Source organism: Salminus brasiliensis, chromosome 12 (assembly GCF_030463535.1).
Source record: "Salminus brasiliensis chromosome 12, fSalBra1.hap2, whole genome shotgun sequence".
In the NCBI taxonomy this organism is placed as follows: Eukaryota; Metazoa; Chordata; class Actinopteri; order Characiformes; family Bryconidae; genus Salminus; species Salminus brasiliensis.
The window spans coordinates 23,873,068-23,894,494 of NC_132889.1; the positions used below are offsets into that span (position 1 = coordinate 23,873,068).

The following is a 21,427-nucleotide window of genomic DNA, read 5'->3' on the forward strand; positions in this document are numbered from 1 at the left end:
AGGAACCTCTTCATGTTTGTGTCCTATGCATAATGAATGACCTCAGATTGATAGTAATTATTGCGCTTCACTGCATCTTCGGCTCCTTTTGAGCGCCTTGCCTCGCAATTTCAGTTTCCTGTAAGAGCCATCAATCATCGGGTGTGCTTTGTGTGCACATGGTGTATGTGTGGGCGAGTGTGAGGTGACCCTGTGGCTCTGTGTCTCCTCAGCACAAAATGCCGACGGTCCACCGCAGGCCCTACTATAATCATAGTGCAGAGCTAAGCAGAGTGAAAGCTCAGGAAACAGTGGCGGGGCCCGGGCCAGCCCATTCAGGGGGAGAGGAGGCCTGGGCTGGCCAGAAAAGCTCAGATTACAGACCACATAAAGGGAGACCTGTATCAGCAGGGGCAAGGGCCACCTCGTATTATACTGAAAGTACCCCCCTCCTCCTCTGTTTTGTGTGAGCCAAAAAGTGAGAGGGGATACAAATGTGCCCTGTGCAGCTGTACAGAGAGTACAGAGGATAGAGGGAGAGAAAGAGAATACGTGTCTGTGTATGACGATGATGACTGTGTAGGCAGAGTGTGACAAGTGCTGTCAAAAATGAACCACTGGCTATTCCTACGTGCTAGGGATGAGGAGGGGGCGGGTTTGAGCTGGAAGGTTTGCGCCGGAGTGTGTTTTTGGCAGCCTGTGAGTCAGCTAAAACACGCTTTCTCATATAGCACACGCAAGCGTGTTATTTCAGACCACGCAGAGGAGGGGGCACTGCCACCGAGGGTCCAGCGAGGGACTGTCATTTGTGGATCCAATCACTATATTCAACTGTTTACTGCCATTTGATCCACCGAGAGCAGTGGCATAGGACCCACAGGTGCCACATTCAGCTGTTCCAACAGCTGCTGTTAGCGTCATGGTAATAAAAAAGGCATATTCATTCTACAGACCAGAGATTTGGTTGCATGATATCACTTATCTTTATATAGCGATATAGTTGGGTGTCTAACCCAGTGTCCTGCAGTGCCCCTACCCTGGACATTTTTGTTTTTCCCCAAATCCACCCCCAGTACACACGTTCCAATTTAGGAAGAGCTTCCTAACTGGCTTATTAGTAGAAGGAGGTGTTGCACACCAAGACATCTGCTTAGGCAGTTGATAATCCACTAGCTAGCAAGCTAGCTAGGTTAGCTAGCTACAGTGTTGGTAACAAAGATAAGATTAACATAAGTTGTTTTTTGAGAAGGGATGCAGTAGTTGCATTGTCAATTGTCTTTGGTGTAGGCCCTGTCATCAGCCCAGGTTTTGCACCAGATCAGATCCTGCCGAACTTTGAGGCAGGGGGCAGAGCCTACCCCTGGGCATCCGTCAGGACTATCAAGAAGTTAAAAATGTTCATCCCACCACATGTTAGCTATCAATATAGCTAAGTTAGCTATATGCTAAGCTAAACTCTTTTATTTTGAAGGAGCATTTTTTACTAGTTAATGTGGCCATAAAAGTACCTAATACCCTAACCTTAACCCTTCTTTTGTGATTAACTTTTTATTTTTTGTTAACCTTCACCCTTTGACCAATTTACACTCGCTAACGTGGTTGGCGAAGTAGCTACCTTTAACATTATTCTTCAGATTTTCATTCCTCAGATGTTCAGCCCTTCTCCCTAAACAGTGAAACCATGCAGTTCTTATCCAGCCAGAGAACTCCCTCAACTCATGAATAAGTATTAATAAATAAGTGTTTTTACTGTGATGCATAATCCAATATTCATACAATTAATCACAGTTTATATTCCCAGATAAATATTGGAAACAGTATTCATATTCCCAGATATAAATATTAGAAACATTATTTTTTTTATTAATTATTAATTATTATTCACTTTCTTACTACCCCACTAAGATAGGACTAGTAATTTTCAGAGTGGTTAGCTAGTGCAATGGAGCACTATCTTAACACTGCAGAAAATTTAGACCACTACACTTTTAAAAATAAGGGTCCTTCAAATGGCTCTATGAGCGATGCCACCCATCAAGTAAAGCCCTGAAGGGCTACAATTATATAACACTGAGAAAAACACCAAACCAATGCAGAACAAGGGTATTCCGCGATTTGAGCATTCCCCTGATAGCTCACCATCAGGCACGCATGGTTTCCACACTTGTTCACCTGAACCTTTTTAGGAGGGGGTCACTCTGTCAACAGTCCACACATGCAGCATATGCTAACCTTTGGCAGAGCCAGAGTGCACTGCTTAGCGTGTGACATTTGTGAAAACCCTCAGGGAAGACCTTTCGGTGTCCATTCTTCGACCTGCTGTACTCTGTGGTGGTTGAACATGAGCCGATTTGTTGAATGATGCAAGTGAGACTGATTTTGTTCATAGATTTAGTCCATAATCAGGATAACAGTCAATGCACAGAGTCTGATGTGCATGCCGAATAATAACAGCTATGTTATCCATGATCTGTTCCACCTTCTTTACTTCTTTCATTTGCATTACTGTGTTTCTCCCCATTCAAAAACGAGCAAACAAAGTCATGTATTTTATGTGTATTGTGTATATTAAGTCTTCATTATGAAATTCCAGGTTCACACTACATGACTTTTTTTAGAGTCATCAGACTGTTGTACCCTTTACACTACACTACTTGTTGTCATGTAATCAGAAATCTATTATGGGTGGTGGTTTGCACAGTACACAACTGATCAGTGAATTACAGGTCATGAATTTACAGTCTGTCTGTTGTCCAAAAACAAATCAAGTCAAATTGACTTGTATAGCATTTTTTACAACTGTTGTTGTCACAAAGCAGCTTTACATAATTAGTAATTAGTAAAGGACAGAAAAAAAGAAATAACGTAAGAAGACATGAAGGATCCAAGTACCCCAGTGAGCAAGCCAACGGTGACAGTGGCAAGGAAAACCTCCCTCAGAGCTAGAGGAAGAAACCTTGGGAGGAACCAAGACTCACAAGGGGGACCCGACCCATCCTCCTCTGATCAGAACTATTTATTTTTTAAACATTATTGATAAAAGGGGCAATCTTTCAGCAGGTCGAAAGAACTGCTCTTAAGAGACAGTTAGTTCTGAGAGGATGTTATGGAGAGCATAGAATGTTGAGCAGTATCAGAGTGTGTCTGACGACTTCGGCAGGTCTGACTATAACAGCCTAATTAAAAGGAGAGAGCCAGAAGGTAACACAGACATGGGAGCACCCTGAAAAACAAGCTATGTCACAAAAAAAACTTGCGAGCTCTCGGATTGCTTCTTTTGGTTGTTTAGTAGCCCTGAGTGAACGCCGATTTCCTTCCAACCTAAAACTTTTGTCGCAGATCTCCAAACGGTCTACAATCAAGCAATGAATCGAGTGTGAAGGAACTTTGAATTGAAATCAATGAAGTTCAAGAATTTTGCTTTTTGCTTAATTGTAGCTTCATTCAGTAGGTAGTACAGACTTTTCTTCTCTTTTGTGTCACAGATGAGGTACAGCATCACAGCTTTTTTTATTTGTTGGGAAAAAAAGTAGTATGAGTTGTGTTTGTGTACAGCCGGCTCCAAAGCCCCTTTAATCTGCTCTTTTCTAATAACTGCATCAGTGGCATTAAACAGATGGCATGGAATGCGTTAGTCCCACTGTTTGGATAAAAACCCACACCTGCACAGGAAATAGACAGATTTGTTGCCTCAACTGCATATGCATATACATATACTCTGCCATAATTTTAAAACCACTGAACGGGTGGATAAAATTGAATAACATTGTGATAAGGGGTAGGATACACATACTGTATTAGGCAGTGTGTGAACAGTTAGTTTTTGAAGTTGTTGTGTTGAAGCAGGACAAATGGGCTCAGGCTCTGACTCTTACAAGGGCCAAATTGTGATACATAGATGACTTGGTCCAAAAGTGGAACAGGGAAGAGGGTCATGAGAGCCCAAGGTTCATTGATGTGGCCCAACCCCAACTTACAGGACTTACAGGAACTGCTGCTAATGTCTTGGTGCCAGATACCATAAAACACCCTCAGAGGCCTTGGTCTGTTTTAGGGAGACCTAAACTGTATTAGTTAATGAATGAACCGAAAGAAATGGTTCAAAATGACTTGAAATATATATATATATATTTTTTTTTTTATTGACTTCCTTTGAAAGATACAAAGTTAATTTCCTTCTCCTGTAAACTAAATTTTGGAGATTTGACAATATATACAAACACAGTGGGAACAAGTAAACAACAAAACACACCTATACACATACACACAGTCAAAAATAGAGTCCCATAACGAAGTGTACCAAAAGAGAAACCCATAAACAATCACCCTCACACACAAGCACAGCTTCACAATGGTCGTCCTCTGGGTTTGTAGGAGGACACTGCTGTGATTTGCGGTTCCCTGAAGTGTCTTTGGCTGTGGGTGCGGGCGGGGGAGATAAAGGGGAAAGAGCACGTCCAAGGCTATTTATACGCACACACACACACACACACTGCATTTGACTCCTGACATAGGAGATAGGGAATGATTTGTGGCTTTCTATCCTGAACTGGCTGGCTCACTGGGTCAGGGATCAAGCTCCACAAAACGGAGGCCTAGGATGCAATGGGCACCACAGCTTGTGCGCTGGACAGCTGGCCTTATCAAGACCAAAGGTGGGAAGAGTGTGTTCAAAGTATAATCAGAAGAGGTGGTCATTTTAGCCCACCTCTTTAACTGACTGTGTACAGGAACATACTGTCCTGGGCACGTGAAATAAAGCAGACATGCATGCCACGCCTTACACAAACACAAACACACACTCACACAATGATCAGAAGTGTGACTTTGTCCATTAACAAAAACACAAAAATAAATCATTTCATTTAATAAATGTAAAATGACTAATTTGGCCTTGTTATTTGAATTAATATACACACTATGTCGCTGATGCCCAATGAAAAACATGTATCTCCATGTATGTCCATTTTAAAACCCTGTAGCTACTCTGTACACTGTGTAAATAATTCTGGATGAATAGAATAGACCAATAGAAATGCTCTAAATTACTTGACTTCCATTTAAAGTTAAGAACATTTAAGTCACCATTTTGGAGATACATGCTTTTAATTGGACAGCAACAATATGATCAATCAGAAGACCATTATTAACCAAGCTTTTATTTATTTGTAATTGGTTCCTTTTTTCATAATAATGCATTAGACAACTGAACGTGCATGAAGGAGAGCACTAACAGGTTATTCTATGATGTTCTATTACATCTGGCAAATATTACATTGTGTAATGGCAAGTAAAGAAGGCCATTCCACCCACCCAGAGAGTGGGAGACCAGTTATACTATCTGGGACTCCTGGCGACAGATGGAGGTGGCATCACCAATATTTTTTAACACTCTTTAAAATACAAAACCACAAAATGGCTGATGTGCGACATTTCCATCCTCTTAATTTTTAATGTGTTTATTATCACACTGGCTGTTGCTTGTTATATAAACAATACTGTTATTGGCCAATATAGCTTTGTAACCAGGAGTGAATGACCATATATACAAGAAAATCTTGCAGCGCTCAATTCGACTGCTGTAAAAAGTCACAGATTACTTCCAGTAACTTTTTTGTATACTTACCTTGATTTTTTTTTTTTTTTTTCATTTTTAGGATGTTTTCCATTTAGACATTTAAAACATTTAAAACTTTTATTAGTCACATACATAATTATACACAGTACAACTGGCAGTGAAATGCTTCAATAACTGTTTGCTCACATGAAACAATAGGATAGAATACAAGGTAGAGTTATCAAATAAGACAAACAAAGAAGATACAGCTTTGTCAAATAAAACCTTAATGAAATAAGGTATAAGAATATATACAGAAATAATAACAAACATATAACAATACAAATAGCAAGATATACATTACATTGACACATGCTTAGTATGTTTTACGTATTAGTACATTTTCATGTTTTAGAGCAACATTTTGTAGCATCTGTACCTGAAAATAACAGCTTCAAAAACATGTTGATTGTCCACTCACTTGTAAAGGGGAGAATAGCCTCTATATTAGCCTGCATTATGTAAATTTGATGAAGCAGGCAGAGAAACCCTTGTTAGAACTGTATAAGGCTGTGTAACCCTTCGAGTCATATTTGTGTAAAATCCAGTAATATGACACTACTGTGTCAGTCTAGCTACTTTAACTTTTACTTTTTTCAGCTTGTCTAGAAATGCATGTAAGCGTGTCCTTTCTGAGGGGTGTCATAAAGATTTCCAATTCTTGACTATCTTGGAGCCCAAGAGCAAGAAAATGCCAATACTGGCATAATTCTTGTTTTGTGTCATTTCAATATTGGACGGACTTTCATAATGTTCGAAGCATGTCTTTCAAACCCTTTACAAATAACATTATTTAACAATATAGAACATTCCTAATATTAAGAGGACGTCCTTTCATAGCTGGGAAACTAGGGAACGATGTGCATTTCATGATTAGCAGAAGAAATGGGTGGAAATATAATGGAGCTCGCTAACTGGAATTAATGCATTTTAAGAAAATAGTTGTACTATTGCTCAAAACAACATGACAGTTCATGTATTTTTATTGTATTTGCAGTCCATTAAACAGTATGCATGTCAAATACTATTAGACTATTATGTATATTTAAAAAAAAATAGAAGCTCTAGCGAAGGTTCTAGCAGGAGACTCTAATGCAGTGTTACCTTTCTTCAGCCAATCACCAACAGCCTCCACCTGTGTTAAAAGACCTCTAATTACACACTTTTATTGCTGCTTTCAGAAGTGACATCATGTCTCTCCCTCCTTCCTCCCCACCGCCACCAGTTTGGTCCCAATGGTTGCCCGGAGGTAGGCTCCACCCCTGCCTCTAAGTTCAGCAGAGTTCCGATGTTGCAATGACGGGATCTACGCCAAATTTTATCTATCAGCAAAGAGTGTAAACTTGCTAACATTGGTCCCATCTCCTTATTTGTCAAGATTAAATGTATGCTTTTTAAATTTACTACACTCTCTGCATGTCTCCAGAGTCTCCAGAGTACAAATTCCCTTTTTTTTTTTGATGGTCCAAGCCTGAGTTCCAATAGTAGGTTGCCATTGTCACACTGTGGTGCCAAATTGTTAAATTAGACTCGGCCCTACAGAAACTAAGTATTTCTGTTGGATAATGTCCAAAAATGGACGTGAGTGAGTTAGCAACCATGCAAAAATTGCAGTCTATTAGTAGAGGGATTTTGACCACTTTTCATAATAAATAAATAGTTTGGTTTGTACCACAGATATTTACAGTATTGACCATGTACACTCTTTTTAAATGTCTGAAAAAACATGACCCCCTTTAAAACTGCTGGTGCTTTCCCCTTTTTTTTTCTTTCTGTTTTTGATCATGTTCTGTGAAAATATTATATGTTTCTGGGGTTTTTTTCCTGCACTGTTTCTAATCCCTGTTCAGAGGTTTTCACTGCACTCAGTCAGTATAGCCAGACCTGCTTCTCATCCCAATGCATTTTCATGGCTAGCATGCTCCTACTTCTAATAATCCAGGAGGCTGCACTATGCGATATTGGTATCCCATCCCCTGCGGGCAGCACGGACCACTAGATGAGCGTGTAGCATTTGTTATTCCTCTGCGCTCTCGCCACACCCGGCTCTGCTACAGCTGTGGCGCTCGGGCTGAACCTCAATTCCATTTGACTTTCAAATCCAAGTCCTCAGTAGAACTCACATGGCAACCTGAAAGCTTCCCTGGAATCCTTGCTGGCAGACGTTTTTTGTTTGGACACTTTCTTTAAAGTGCATTTTTGGTCTATGCTTAACTTATATAATTATATGTTGATGTTTAACATAAAGTGGGCTCCAAAGGTCTGGGACCACATTGCAAATCTGGGATCTGTCTCATTTTAACCTGGATATGGAAAATGGATGGAGAAATTGAGCACTTTACTCTTTATATAGCTTTATTCGAGGAATCTGGTTATAGGGCCTGGTCATTTGTTTTTTGGATTGGTGGAAACTCTTTTGTGGACGGGTTTTATATAGCACCAAAAAGGGTTCCACTATCATTATGAGTCAAAGAACCCTTTTTCAGTACTACATAGAGGCTTGCATTATTGTGATGATTGGTCAGGGACAGAATGGAATCCTAAAAGCTGTTTTGGAGTTATTTCAGCTTTCTTCAGACAGCGGTGATAAGCAAATTTTTGGTCAGCTGCCTGGGCACTCCTCAGGGCCATGATTATCTCTTAGAAGCAGTTTCCTGGATACAAATGAAGCCAAGTTCTGGACTGAAATGCACTGTTGATAGCAATGGCCATTTAAACCTTTTTTAAGCCAGGCCTATGCTTAATGCATATATAAGGAACTGGCTCTCAGTGTGACCATTTATTATTTCCCCGAGACCACAACATAAAATGCCATTCAAAATTAATGCACTATAGTAGGCTTGCAGGGTTAGCTGCATAAAGCACATCTATAATGCCTAACACTATGTAATAAAGGGGTGATTCTACACAAAATTCAGAATATGGTTTGATTTGAACCAACAGATTTGCCACAGTACATGCTGGGGGTTGCACAGACTAGTTGCTATTGTTGTTATTGTGGCATCTAAGCACGCTTGAGTTTAGTTTAGTTTAGTTTGGAAAAGGGTGGCCTTGGCCATGTTCTGTTTCAGGGACGCTTATTCTTAAGGGCAGTGCTAAGAACAGAGTGCTGTGTTGTTGTGGGGAGTTAGCTAGCTTTAGCAGTGATGCAGTAAGTTAGCCGAACAGCCAGAAGTAGTAACCGTGGCATAGCCTAGCCTAGCATGGACTGATATTTTGGCATCTTTCATGTTCTTCTCAGAATCCCAGTCAGCTGCATTAGGTTTTGTGAATATCGGCTTGTTATTCATGAAATAATCAGTGATTAGTCACAAAATGCCAACATACGACCTCTGCTTTATGCCTTGTATTCGTCTGTTAATGGTAACCATACTCCACCGGCCACCTAATGTCCATTCCGCTGGTGGAATAGAAATCGGTTGGTTGAATATTTAAATCTACAGCCAGAGGAGTTACAGGACTTGCATGTTTTAACAAGACTCATTTCTCACATTGGTGGCTCAGCGATTAGAGCACCAAGGTATTGATGACAGCTTTGTGGGTTCGATACCTGGGCTTGGCAAGCTGCCACTGTTGGGCCCTTGAGCAAGGCCCTTCATCCTCTCTGCTCCTCAGGCACCGCAACAATGGCTGCCCACCACTCTGGGCATGTGTGAACACTGTCACTGTGTGTGTTTGATCACTAGTGTGTATGTGTGTGCTCACTGCATGAATGGGTTAAAGGCAGAGGCTTTTTCTGAGAATGTGCATGAGCTCCAAATTAACCACCCCCTAAAAAGTAATCCTCTAACAAAATAAACCATCTTCTTCTTATTGGTCAGGGTCATGGTGGGGCCTGAGCCTACCTGGAATCATTGGGCATAAGGCAGCAATGCCAAATGAACCCTCTAACAAAAGAAACCCCAAAATGAGCCCCCCAAACTGTAACCCCTCGAATCCTCCTTCCTGCCAACTTTACTCTGATGGGATGCTCCCAAACGCTTTTTTGACTAAAGACTTAGTTTCCACTAAAGATGACGCTGCAGTTTTAAATTGTAATATGCTGTTACATATTCAAATGTTTGATATGTATGAAATATTTAACATCCTTATCTAAACCTTTTATTGACCTTTATTGAAACCTTTTATTGACCTTTTTATTGACGTCTTTAACAGTAATACTTCTACTATTTTAAGCTATACTCCCATTTTTATAGACAGCAGTATGTCTTTTTGGGATTGCTAAATAACTTAACAACTCCCAAAAGTTTTGAAGCGCGTCCTCATGATTCATGTTGTTAATCTGTGAGGTATGAGCTTTCAGTACTTTGGACTTTAGGCACATTAGACTCACAGCTTCTGTGCACATGGTTAAAGTTGGGGTAAAGGGAAAGTTGTGGAAATGTGAAGCGTCACCAAGCTACAGGTTTAAAGTGCAACACTGGTGATCTCAAACCGAGTACATGACCATAAAAGCACTTTCCCGAAAACTCATCATGATGTAGCCAGCTGAGCTGAGGACTGGAAGGCAGACGCAGAAACACTTAACACAAACAGAAACAGTGCCGTCCCAAAACTCCTCAGTGCCAGCATGCATAAAGATGTCCTGCAGCGTGTGAGGTAGCCTTAACTAGCGCAGCGGAGGTGGCATAGCAATGAGCTCCCCAGCATCCTTCTGCCGAGCGGCGTGTTCAGCTACTTAGCAGAATCGTCGTGTTTTGCTGGCCGCCACAGCCTTCTGTGACTTGAGAGCACTTGAGCATTCCTCCCCACGCTTGCATGTTGCCAGGAAACAAAGTGTGTTTTTGTGCGTGTGGGAGGATGAGCGAAGGAGGGATGGAGGGAGGGAGGGAGGAAGGGTGGGAGAGGGAAGAGAAAGAGATGGGCGGTTATGGTGGAATGATCCACATCATATCCAATTAGGGTGCCATGAAAAAAAAAAAAAAGGCCGGCATTGCTGGTCTCATACATGGTCAACGGATGGCAGAGGTCATGATAATGCTGTAGTTCCAGATGCCCAGCACCAGGGCTAAGCCATATCTGATGTATATCCTGACTTTTCAGTCTCATGATGGCCTGCTTTGCCGGCACTTCTTTAAGTCATGATGACAAATGCAGAGGTTCTCCTGTTCTCCTGTCCAGGAACAGATAGCAGGTTAAGAAACAGATGAGCACACCTATGGTGCCCTAAAATTGGAGGACTATGTCTAAAGAAGCTTGAGGTTCACCCACTATAAACATACGTTCCCCTATATTAACTTAAACCATATGGGGCCATATGGGGATTCTACACTTGCTCCACATATGGATGCCCACCAAGGTCAGTGGTGGGACCTGGCGGGGTTAAGCATGGGCCCCATCTGGGTTGTACACTACATACAGGGCCTAGATGTACAACATCCTGAGAATTCGACCCTTCCTCTCTAGAGAGGCCACCCAGGTGCTTGTTTAGTCTCTTGTCACTTCCAGACTTGATTACTGCAACTCTCTTCTGGCCGGTCTCCCTCTGCGCACCATCAGGCCCCTGCAACTCATCCAGAATGCAGCGGCACGGGTCGTCTTCAACGTCCCTAAATTCAGCCATGTCACTCCACTGCTGCGTTCTCTTCACTGGCTTCCTGCAGCTGCCCGCATCAGATTCAAAACCCTGACGCTGGCCTACAAATCCAAGACTGGACCAGCCCCTCCGTACTTGATGGCAATGGTCAAAAGCCGGTCTGCACTAAGAGCCCTTCGAGCTTCAAGTACGGCTCGGCTCGACCCGCCATCCCTCAAAATCCACGGAAGACAAGCGTCCAGGCTTTTTTCTGTCCTGGCACCAAAGTGGTGGAACGAGCTTCCCCTGGGTGTCCGAACGGCCGAGTCACTCGCTGTCTTCAAACGCAAACTGAAGACCCACCTCTTCCGAGAGTACTTGGGCGAATAGAGTACTATGGTCGCCTTATTGTATTGTGTTTAGTAATGTCTAAGCTTAGAGGTATCTTTTGAATTATTAGTCTATTCTAACTAGCTAAGGTTCTTTCTTGGGTAAATAGCAAACCACTTTGTAAGTCGCTCTGGATAAGAGCGTCTGCTAAATGCCATAAATGTAAATGTAAATGTAAATGTAGATGGAACCCTTTTGAGATTCAGGTGGCCTGTAACAGATGGGGCTCATTTAAGAAGCCCAACTGGGTCCCAGTAACAAAGTATGTACAAACTTATTTAGAGCCCATACCCACCTGGAACTCTCCTAGCTCATGTTCCACCCCTGTGAGCCCCACATGAGCATGTTGGCTGGTTTACCAATGATTTGTATCATGTGAGGTCATGCCGGGGATTTCTTCACTTTATGGAAGTCCCTGACACATCCTGACAACATCAGTGTTTTCAATCTGTTTGAGCTCTTTCTTTATTATTTGAACATTTAAACATCAGCATTACCCAATGTTCCTTATTTTTTGTTAGCACAGAAGCTATTGTTGCTAAAACCATATCCACGACATGTCTGTGCGGTTTAGGCCCTGTGACAGAACATGACCTGGGGGCAGCTTTTTTATACAGCAAGTATTGACAGGGATGTAGTGGAGCTGTTGACTCACCTTGATATGTTTAGAATAGCAATGACTCAGCTTTTTTAAAAGTTTACTCACTTAATCACCTTTTGAGAATGAAAAAAATGGGCCAAGTGGATGTATCTCATTGAACATCAGAATCACAATCAGATTTATTGGCCACGTTGTTCACACACACAAGGGATTTGTTTCTGTTTGTGTCTCTCTAGTATTAACAATATACAGCTACTCTACATATAATTCACAGACAATACACAATATACAGAGAACAATAGCATCGACAGTATACATAGACTATACAAGGAGATTTCTATACAGTGTCCTTTACAGTGTTATTCACAGAATAGCAGTATGCAGCAATACATAGATTAAATATTGTGTAACCACAGCAGTGTAAACATGTGTGACATGAGTAATATTGCAATAATGCAGTAACATTATATCTATAGCCTATAACTGATGATGGCGATCGGCTATTGATGAAGCTGATGTCCTGAGGGCAAAAGCTGTTCTTGTGTCTGACAGTCTTAGTGGACATAGTTCTGTAGCGCCTGCCAGACGGGAGCAGCTAAAAGAGGTTGTGACCAGGGTGCGAGGAGTGTGTAATGATTTTCTCTGCCCGTTTTCTGCTTCTTGAGCAGTACAAGTCCTGAATGGAGGGCAGAGAAGCACAGCTGAATCTCTCAGCTGTCCTGACTGTTCGCTGCAGTCTGTTCCTGTTCTGTGTCCTCTGCTCCAAACCAGACTGTGATGGATGTACACAGGATGGATTCAATGACTGCAGTGTAGAACTGGCTCACCAGCTCCTGATGCAGAAAGTACATCCTCTGCTGGGCCTTTTTGAGGATGGGCTCCCACTTTTGGGTTCCCACTTCAGGTCATGAGAAATGGTGATACCCAGGAACCTGAAGGTCTCTGCAGCTGACACAGGGTTGTTGAAGATAGTAAGGGGCAACAGAGCCTCCATTTACTCACTGTAGCACCTTACTGTTGTTCACCTCTCATGACCTCATGTGTTAGCATAAACAATTGGTTAGTAGGTCAATCTGACGTTGCATTTAGATATTACCAAACAACTATCCTGTTAGCTCTCAAAAGGAGCAATTTATTGCATTCATATAGTCTGGACATCAGCTAATCTAACAGATGATACTAGGTAAAAATGTTGTGCTTCACAGAACATGGGACAGAAAAGACCACTGGTCAACCGGGCAGAGAAAGGTTAGTGGCAGTTGCTGTCTGAAAGTAGTAGTAGAGTCCTAGGATCCTTTTTTTGTTGTATAACGGACAGATCATGCTAACTGAGGAGATACTTTAATAGCAAACCCAAACTGATACATATTAAAACTTTTTAGATAGGATCCGATTGGTCTGGGTGCGTCGTCCATCGTGCATTGTGCGCCGTGCATCATCCATCGTGGTTGGTGTGGTGCAACAGATAACACCACTACCTGCCCCTGAGCTACCACACCATGTTGGGGAATGGGGTTCGATTCCCGGTCTGGGTGACTATGTGACGCTACACCAATAAGAGTCCTTGGGCAAGACTCCTAACACTCCATTGGCCCACTGTGTAATAAGAGTAACCATGTAAGTCGCTCTGGATTAGAGTGTCAGCTAAATGCCATAAATGTAATTAATTAAATAGATAGATAGATCACTTTATTTATCCCACAGGGAAAGTCAGTGTTTACAGCAGCAAAATTTAAATGTAAATGTTCCACTGGCCGTCAACTGATGTTAAGACTTTACTCACCTTTTTTAACCACTACGTCCCTGTGTGTACCTTGTCACAGCAGTAGACACTATAGATTCTGTTCATTTTATTTACACAAATACAAATCAATGCAAAGTCTTGAATTTCCAGACAGAAGATATATGTTGAGAAACTGAAATGGCAAAAACTGTGAGCTTGTAAAGGGGTATTTTGATTCTGTTGGGTAGCTGGAATTTGGCTTAGAACCTGTTATTTAAAATGACTGCCCCCAGTGTTCAGCTATGTGGTGAAGGTTTGTTCACAGTAAGTTACACTCTAAACCACATTGACTACAAATCTACACAACCTTAATGAAGTGGGTTTGTATTTTTGGGATGCCTATCGATTTCTCATGTTTGTTAGCTACGTTATGGTGCTAGCCAAAGGAGGCAGAATGTAGACACTACAAATGTTTTGGCCGATCAATCTAATTTGAGATAAGTAGGAAATTGTGTACATTTCTTTAAATTGCACATTTAGAGTCACATTTTATCTATTTAAATATAACTGAAGCAACACAACTTGTATCACGGATCAGTTACTTACAAATTGCACTACAGCAGCATGACGTTTCACCTCCTTCTATGAAACTGCATTATCTAAATGTGAGCAGATTCATCACAGTGTGCCCCCCCCCCCCCCCCCCCGCCCCCACCAACAAAAAAAAAAAGCTATAATCAGTGTCGTTGCCTTACTGTTTAGAGGAACCAAATGACAACCTCCCTAATGACTCCTCACTGAATCACTAATGTCAGCGTGTGGACCCAACCATTAGCATGCTAACTGCCAGACTGAAGTTATGCTCAATGAAATACATGAAAGAGAATTTCTCCTTCAAATGGTGAAAAAAAGCATTTCCTGTTTTTTTCAGAGGACAAGAGATAACACAGAAACCGCTAGTCTTTGAGGCACATGGACTTACACAGGTGTGGGAGCACTATGTGAAGAGTCTCAGGGGAGGTCCTTGCTTTTACAAAACCCAGCATGATTGTTTTCTTGCTCTCGCTTGTTTTCTCGGTATACTCCAGTACTGTGCTCTTCTTATCAAAAAAATCCACCCAAGGGATATTGGATTCTTATTGTTGCTGGTGAACCATCAGCTGTAGTTCTATCACAGAGGATATGTTAATTTGTAAATCCCACACACACAGCGGCAAAGGTTTCGGCCCCCTAGTCAAAATATCTGTTACTGTGAAAAATCCAGCTCAAGACCAGCTTTTGCTGGTAGCTGGCTTCAGATGGTCTAAGCTGGTCTTTCATGGTCAAGGTGGTTGAAAAGCCAGTAGTTCAGATGAAAACATACCTTATGATGCTGGTTATCTTGAATTTGGTCAAGTTTGGTCATGCTGGTCGACCAGCTTGGTCATGCTGGTTGACCAGCCAGGTTGTCTAGCTTGGTCAGTCTGATCATGCTTGTAGACCAGATCATCAAACCATCAAACTTGGACCAAAACATACCTTGTGCTGGTCAACCAGTCTATCAGCTTATTCACATTTGCTGTAAGGAAAGGCCAGGTGATGCTAATTTCAAAGCTGTAGACATGCTCTGACTCCTCAAACTTTGTCCCAACATTTAGCAGTCATGGGCTCCTCTAAGCAAAATCATGCAGAATTTCATGAAAAGCATGTCTCTACAACTTTTGGCCATTGGGTTATAGATCAGGCCTTGGGCTGGTGCTGCAGCACAGAGAACATTTCACTGATAAAGGCAAGAATGGATCCCAATAAAGGTCTGTGTAATTCTAAGGCATAAAGAGAGGTTAGTGAAAATGAATTATGAGAATCAAAGATAAATAAAACCATGCAAACATTATATGTAGACCTCACAGAAAATACATTAACTTTAATATTGATACCATAATTCTTCTTTTTTTATGTTTATGCTGTTTTTAACTGTATTAATCTGTGTGCATTTGTAGGACAATATACTGACCTTGTTCGGGGCACAGTTAAAATGGCTATTTTTGGTTCATAATTTGATTAATTAAAAAAAAAAAGCATGGCGCACCACTGGTTATACTTGGCAATAATATTTGATTATAATATTTGATCAGCATTAGCAGCGACTCTTTTTGGGAAGGCTAGTATGCTAGGAATGGCAATGGCTCTATAGTTTCTATGTAGTGCACTACACATTTACTGAAAAGTTCAAGTACATTATAAAGTCCAAGTAATTTACTGAATGGTGATATTGCACATCACGTCAGTGACATCATTACACAAGTCACAGTGTAGGTCAATTAACCTTATCGGAGTGGAAGCCAAGGGCATGGGTTTGATTTTGACATTGCTAGGGACATGAAAGCGGTCCACAGGGAGCCCCCTGCAACCTAAAATGTTATGTTATCTAGAGCCTTTATTTGTAGCTGGGGGTGCAGTATGGTGGGGGAACGTTAGGGCGATTCTTAGGGCCTGTGATTGAATAAATTAATTAGTAATTGAGTATTTTGGCAGAATGTTTAGAATTGTGGGGCCCAGTGTAATATCTTTTCATGGGGCCCAAAGTCCATGGCAGTGCCCCTGTTTATAGATATGGTAGCCAACACACTCAGAATCAGAATCAGAATCAAAATCTCTTTATTTCACCAAGTATGTTACACATACAAAGAATTTGTCTTGGTGAGAGCAACACGTATGACAAGTAACAAAAAACACAGAACACAGTCTTAAACTAAAGGAAAATGACACTAAACAATAAATAGGGTAAGGGATAAATTAAAAAAGTATAAAGTACTAAAGGTAATAAAGAGCTGAATATTTACAGAAAAGAACATCTGTACAGTGTGCAAATAGACATAATGCAAATAGGCAAAGTGCAAAATAGCTGTTCAGTCCGGTTTGGTACAGTTCAGTTGTATGTTTTGAGGTTTACAGTGGGAGGTGTTCACTGTGGTTGAGTGATTGAGTGATGTGGTTGAGTGACTCATAAAGGGAGTTCCACAGACTACATTTATATTTATGGCTTTGTTGATTATTATTATTTCTGCTATTGTTTTTTATTGCCTGATTAGGAGGGGATGTCGGTACCTGTCTCGCTTATCATTACCTCGCTATTAACTCATCCAGGACGCACATCAATGCCTATTAGCATGATGCTAGAACTATGCATCATGCCCACCATACCTTACTTGCCTCTATCTTTTATCAACATTAGCATTTTTAAGCAAAGTATTTTCTTAAATCTGCGCAATGAAAGAGACTTTCAGCTATTTAGGGACATAACAGCAATTGAGCTGTGAAAGTAGGTTCGGTATTGTGCTTTGGCGGCTGCTCTGTTCTTCTCTGTGGTCGTGTTTATTCCCTCCCCCGTGGAACCTGGCAGGTCGTAGTGCTGACGTCGGCAGGAGCTGAACGCTGGGCCGCTGCCAAGAGCCTCTCTAAATCACTGCAGCTCTTAATGAACAACCCCCCACCCCCCCTTCCCACCCCCCCTCCTCCTCTCAGCCTCCTGCTATACCCAGCCAGCACCCATCACCTCTCCTACCCCAGCCTGGCTCTGTTGGCTAAGAATCACGTGTACTGAAATGAAGAGATTCAGTCAAACAAACACGTGATCATATCTTCCTTAGTCAGCCTGGTGTCACGTTTGGAATTTGGGTGAATGCAAGCATAAGCAAGAATACACAAGTTCATTTTACACACTAATGCAAGCTACTAATAAGACTTTTATAGACAGCTTCAGTAAGCTCCCAAAAGTAAACAAATGTTTGTGCAGATAAACATTCTCACATGGCCTGATACAGTAATACCAACTTACACTCTCCAGAAAATATGCACATCATATCATAACAAGGACCTCTGCTCAGGCACAGTGACGTGGACACACACACACACATAGCTGCCTCTCTCTCTCTCTCTCTCTCTCTCTCTCACCAGACCTTCATAACGAGCTGCAATGCCTGGCTGCACACTTACACGTCATACACTGTCCATCTTGACAGTGAAATCGCCTGTGAAATTTCCAGCAGGGCCAGGAGAGAGGAGAACCATGTGATTTGTGTTTTCACAACCCATGCTTGGCTCTTCTTCAGTCCTCTAATACGACAGGAGAATATTCTAATCACGCTAACACCATAACACCAAGCAACCCTGCACCAAAAAGTCAGATAAACATTTGTGCTCATAGCACAGACCCTCACAGAATAGACTATTAACCAGGTGTGGAAAGAATACTGAAAAACTAAAACATCACTAAAACAAGTATTAGTATTAGTAATTCAAGTAATTCAAATAAATATGTGGTCATTAAATAACTACTTCAGTTGCACTTCAGTACTACTTCTCGTGCACTGTACAGGATATGGAATGCTCCGCTACTTTGTACTCGGCCTGTAGACCATTGTAAAATTGATAGTTCCTAAAGTCGCTAAATAGTTCGTTCCTAAAGGCCCTAAAATCTGACTGACTGAGCCACATTTGAAGCAGTTGTAAAATACACAAGACATACACACACCTATGACCTCCTCACAACATCTCATATAAATGCGTCATTGTTTTAACCCCTTAAACAGCCTACGGACATCAGACAGGCCGAAGGTGTTATTACAAACTTCTATTACCTAATAGCCCTACCAGTTTGTACAGAGGTCCATGTAGTTACTGAATCATACACCTTAGTGTGTAATAAGCCTTGCTGTGTTAAGGGGCTAAATCTAGTCAGTCATTGAAATACTTCTGATGTAAACAGTGTGTAACTTCTCGTGTTAGACTGCTTACCTACCAGAGTGTACTGGTGCTGACTGGCGGAGGAATGGTTATTGCTAATATTATTCACATCTTCAATTTATTAGTTGAATACTGAAGTCTCATTTTTTTTGTCGCTGTTCAATTAAATACAGTGCTATAGATTGCTCAGTTAAGCTAATATTACTCAGTTAGCCTCTTGAGCTAAAGGCTGGAAACGCAGCCCTGGTCTCGCTCTATACTTCATGTGACTTCTCCTTCGGAGTCCCTTCAGAAAGATGCATTTAGACTCACCTAAAAAACCTTGAATACACATGAACATAGTTTGTTTAATGGAGCAGCTACACCACGTTATGATAGCTAAACCTTCGCTTTGATGTTGCCTAGCAACAGTTCTTACTGTTAACGGACTACATTGTGTGACGGAAGAATAGTTTATTGTAAATAAATACATTTATTAATTGAATATTGTTACATTTGATCATATTTTATGTTGACTGCCATTTCATAAAAGCAATAAACCACTCGTAATTGTGCGTTACTGTGATTTTATCACATGGAAGGAAGTTTAAAAACTTTAAATAAAAATTATAATAAATTGCCAATTGTCTATCGCAATCTGAGGTATAGAAATATTTCCAGAACCCTGTACCCTGTTTTGCCCAGTGAACATTTTATCTCCTGTATATCACCAGATCACCTGAATCACGAGTTCGTTAAAAAGTTACCTGCTACGAGTAAACTAATGCTACTGCGCCCTGAATTGACATCATTAGACTGCAGCATCTTAAACAACTGTCAACAGCAGTGTGCTTTGCTAGTGGTCAAAGGTCATCTAAGGTCTTCGGTTCTACAACAGAGACAAGAAAGAGACAAGCACACAGCCTCTTCTAGAGACGTTACAATTAAGGTGGTCAGATGGTCAATATTACAACAATCCAAGCTACACCCTGAAAGCTAAGATCGAACACCTCTCCTGGGAGTCTGCCCTGGGTCTGAGCAGGCAACACCACTACTTCTCCATTCCTTTATAAACCAGCATGTCCCTGTGCATCCCCTAATCACTGCACCACCCTGTCACCTGCTAGTAATACCCATCCCACTAACGACCAGCAGAGGCCACACACAGCATCGTAACAACCACACTGGTCCATCAATATGACCAGCTTGACCAAACTGGTCACACCAGCAAAACCATACCAGCATATGATGTGTTTTTGCCTGGATGAGCAACTTTTCCACCACCATCTAATACTCACTGACAAGCCCTACAAGTTGACCTGCACTCAGGCTAAACTCAGGCTCAACATGACCAGACTGAAAGTGGTTTTCACCTCTTTTAATACTTTGGGACCATTTTTGAAGAAGGACGACAAACCACAAGATGCTACGCCCACTACAGCCCACATTTCTTTGCTGCAGCTTACTGACGTCTAACTGATGCACAGCAGCATTAGCTTAAGTGCAGCAGTATTAGGACTCTTGAATGACTTTGTAACTCCATGATCCAGTGATGTACTGGAATAAAATGTACACAGGACGAACACATAGGGTTGTAAACATGCTTATTTACCACAGAATGTGACAGTGGTGATTTTAGCAAAATTTATGGCATTTTTGCCATTAAACATTCCAAAAAAAAAAACACACGTTCAATGATCTATTGGCTAAGCTGCCTATAGTATTGATCAGGAGAGCAGGGTCGGTGGTCAGGGTGAAGCTTGAGAGAGAGAAGGACACTGAACAAATTCCTCTCTATCATGGATGATGTGGGCCATCCACTGCACAGCATCATTATGGACAAGAAAAGTAAATTCTGTGGCAGGTTACTGTCACAGAGCTGCTCAACAGACAGGCTGAGGAGATCTTTTGTACCTCAAGCTATTAGGATCTTCACTTCTTCCAAATGGGGACATATGTTATCAATTGGTTTACTGAGTTACTTTACTTTTGCGCACCTCATACTTTTAGCATAGGAGTACTTATCTTCTTAATTTCATTGTTTCATTATTGTATTAGTATGTATATCTGTATTTGGAATAGTACCTGTTTCTGTAGTGTGCTAATTGTGTTATGCTGCTGGATGTAAAAGTTCCTTTGGGATCAATAAAGTATCTATCTATCTATCTCGCACATTGAAAATTTGCAACTTAGCTTCAGTAAAAAGATACCAAGTTTGTTATTCTTATTGTTTTCCTATATGTTACCCATTTTCTCCCCAATTTTTGATCGCCAGTTTCCCAACCCGTATATATTCACCCCCTGTGACGTGCAATGCTCCCAACATGGGGAGGGTGAAGACCAGCACACGCCTCCTCCGACACATGCTCAGCCATCGCCTCTTTTTCCGAACTGTCGCCAATGTAACCAAGCAATTAACATTCTTGGAGGAAAGAGCTGTGTACCCGGCTCTGATGCATCGGCCCGCAGACGCCAGTGCCAGCCAGCACCGCGCTGCATTGATGTGCAGGAAAAGTGCCATCTGCCCACCCTCTCGGGGCCCGGGCTGCCAATGGCCAGCAGCATGGCCACAAATTGAACTAGCGATCCTCTAGATAAAGTGACAGTGAAGCTTGTTATTCTTAAATGAGAAAGGAACTAGCAGTTAGCTAGTTAGCTAGTTAGCTAATTGCTTCCTCATGTCCGAAGCTAAGTAAAGAAAAGTGGATCATTTTTACTCTGTTATGTTCTACATAGTATTGAAGATTATTGTTTTGGTTTCAACAGACTTTAAATGACTTCTTAGCAGACGTATGCTTCTTTGAATTGTCATACTATACTATATATATATATATATATATATATATATATATATATATATATACCTCCATTGCCATAGCCTGTATAATAGCTAAACTG

General features: G+C 41.4%; 1 protein-coding gene across 1 annotated transcript in view; it reads left to right on the forward strand.

Annotated features, from left to right (window-relative positions):
• The window catches only part of rps2 (ribosomal protein S2), a 267,844-nt gene that overhangs the window by 23,961 nt on the left and 222,456 nt on the right, over nt 1-21,427 (forward strand). The gene's annotated exons all lie outside the window — the stretch shown is intronic.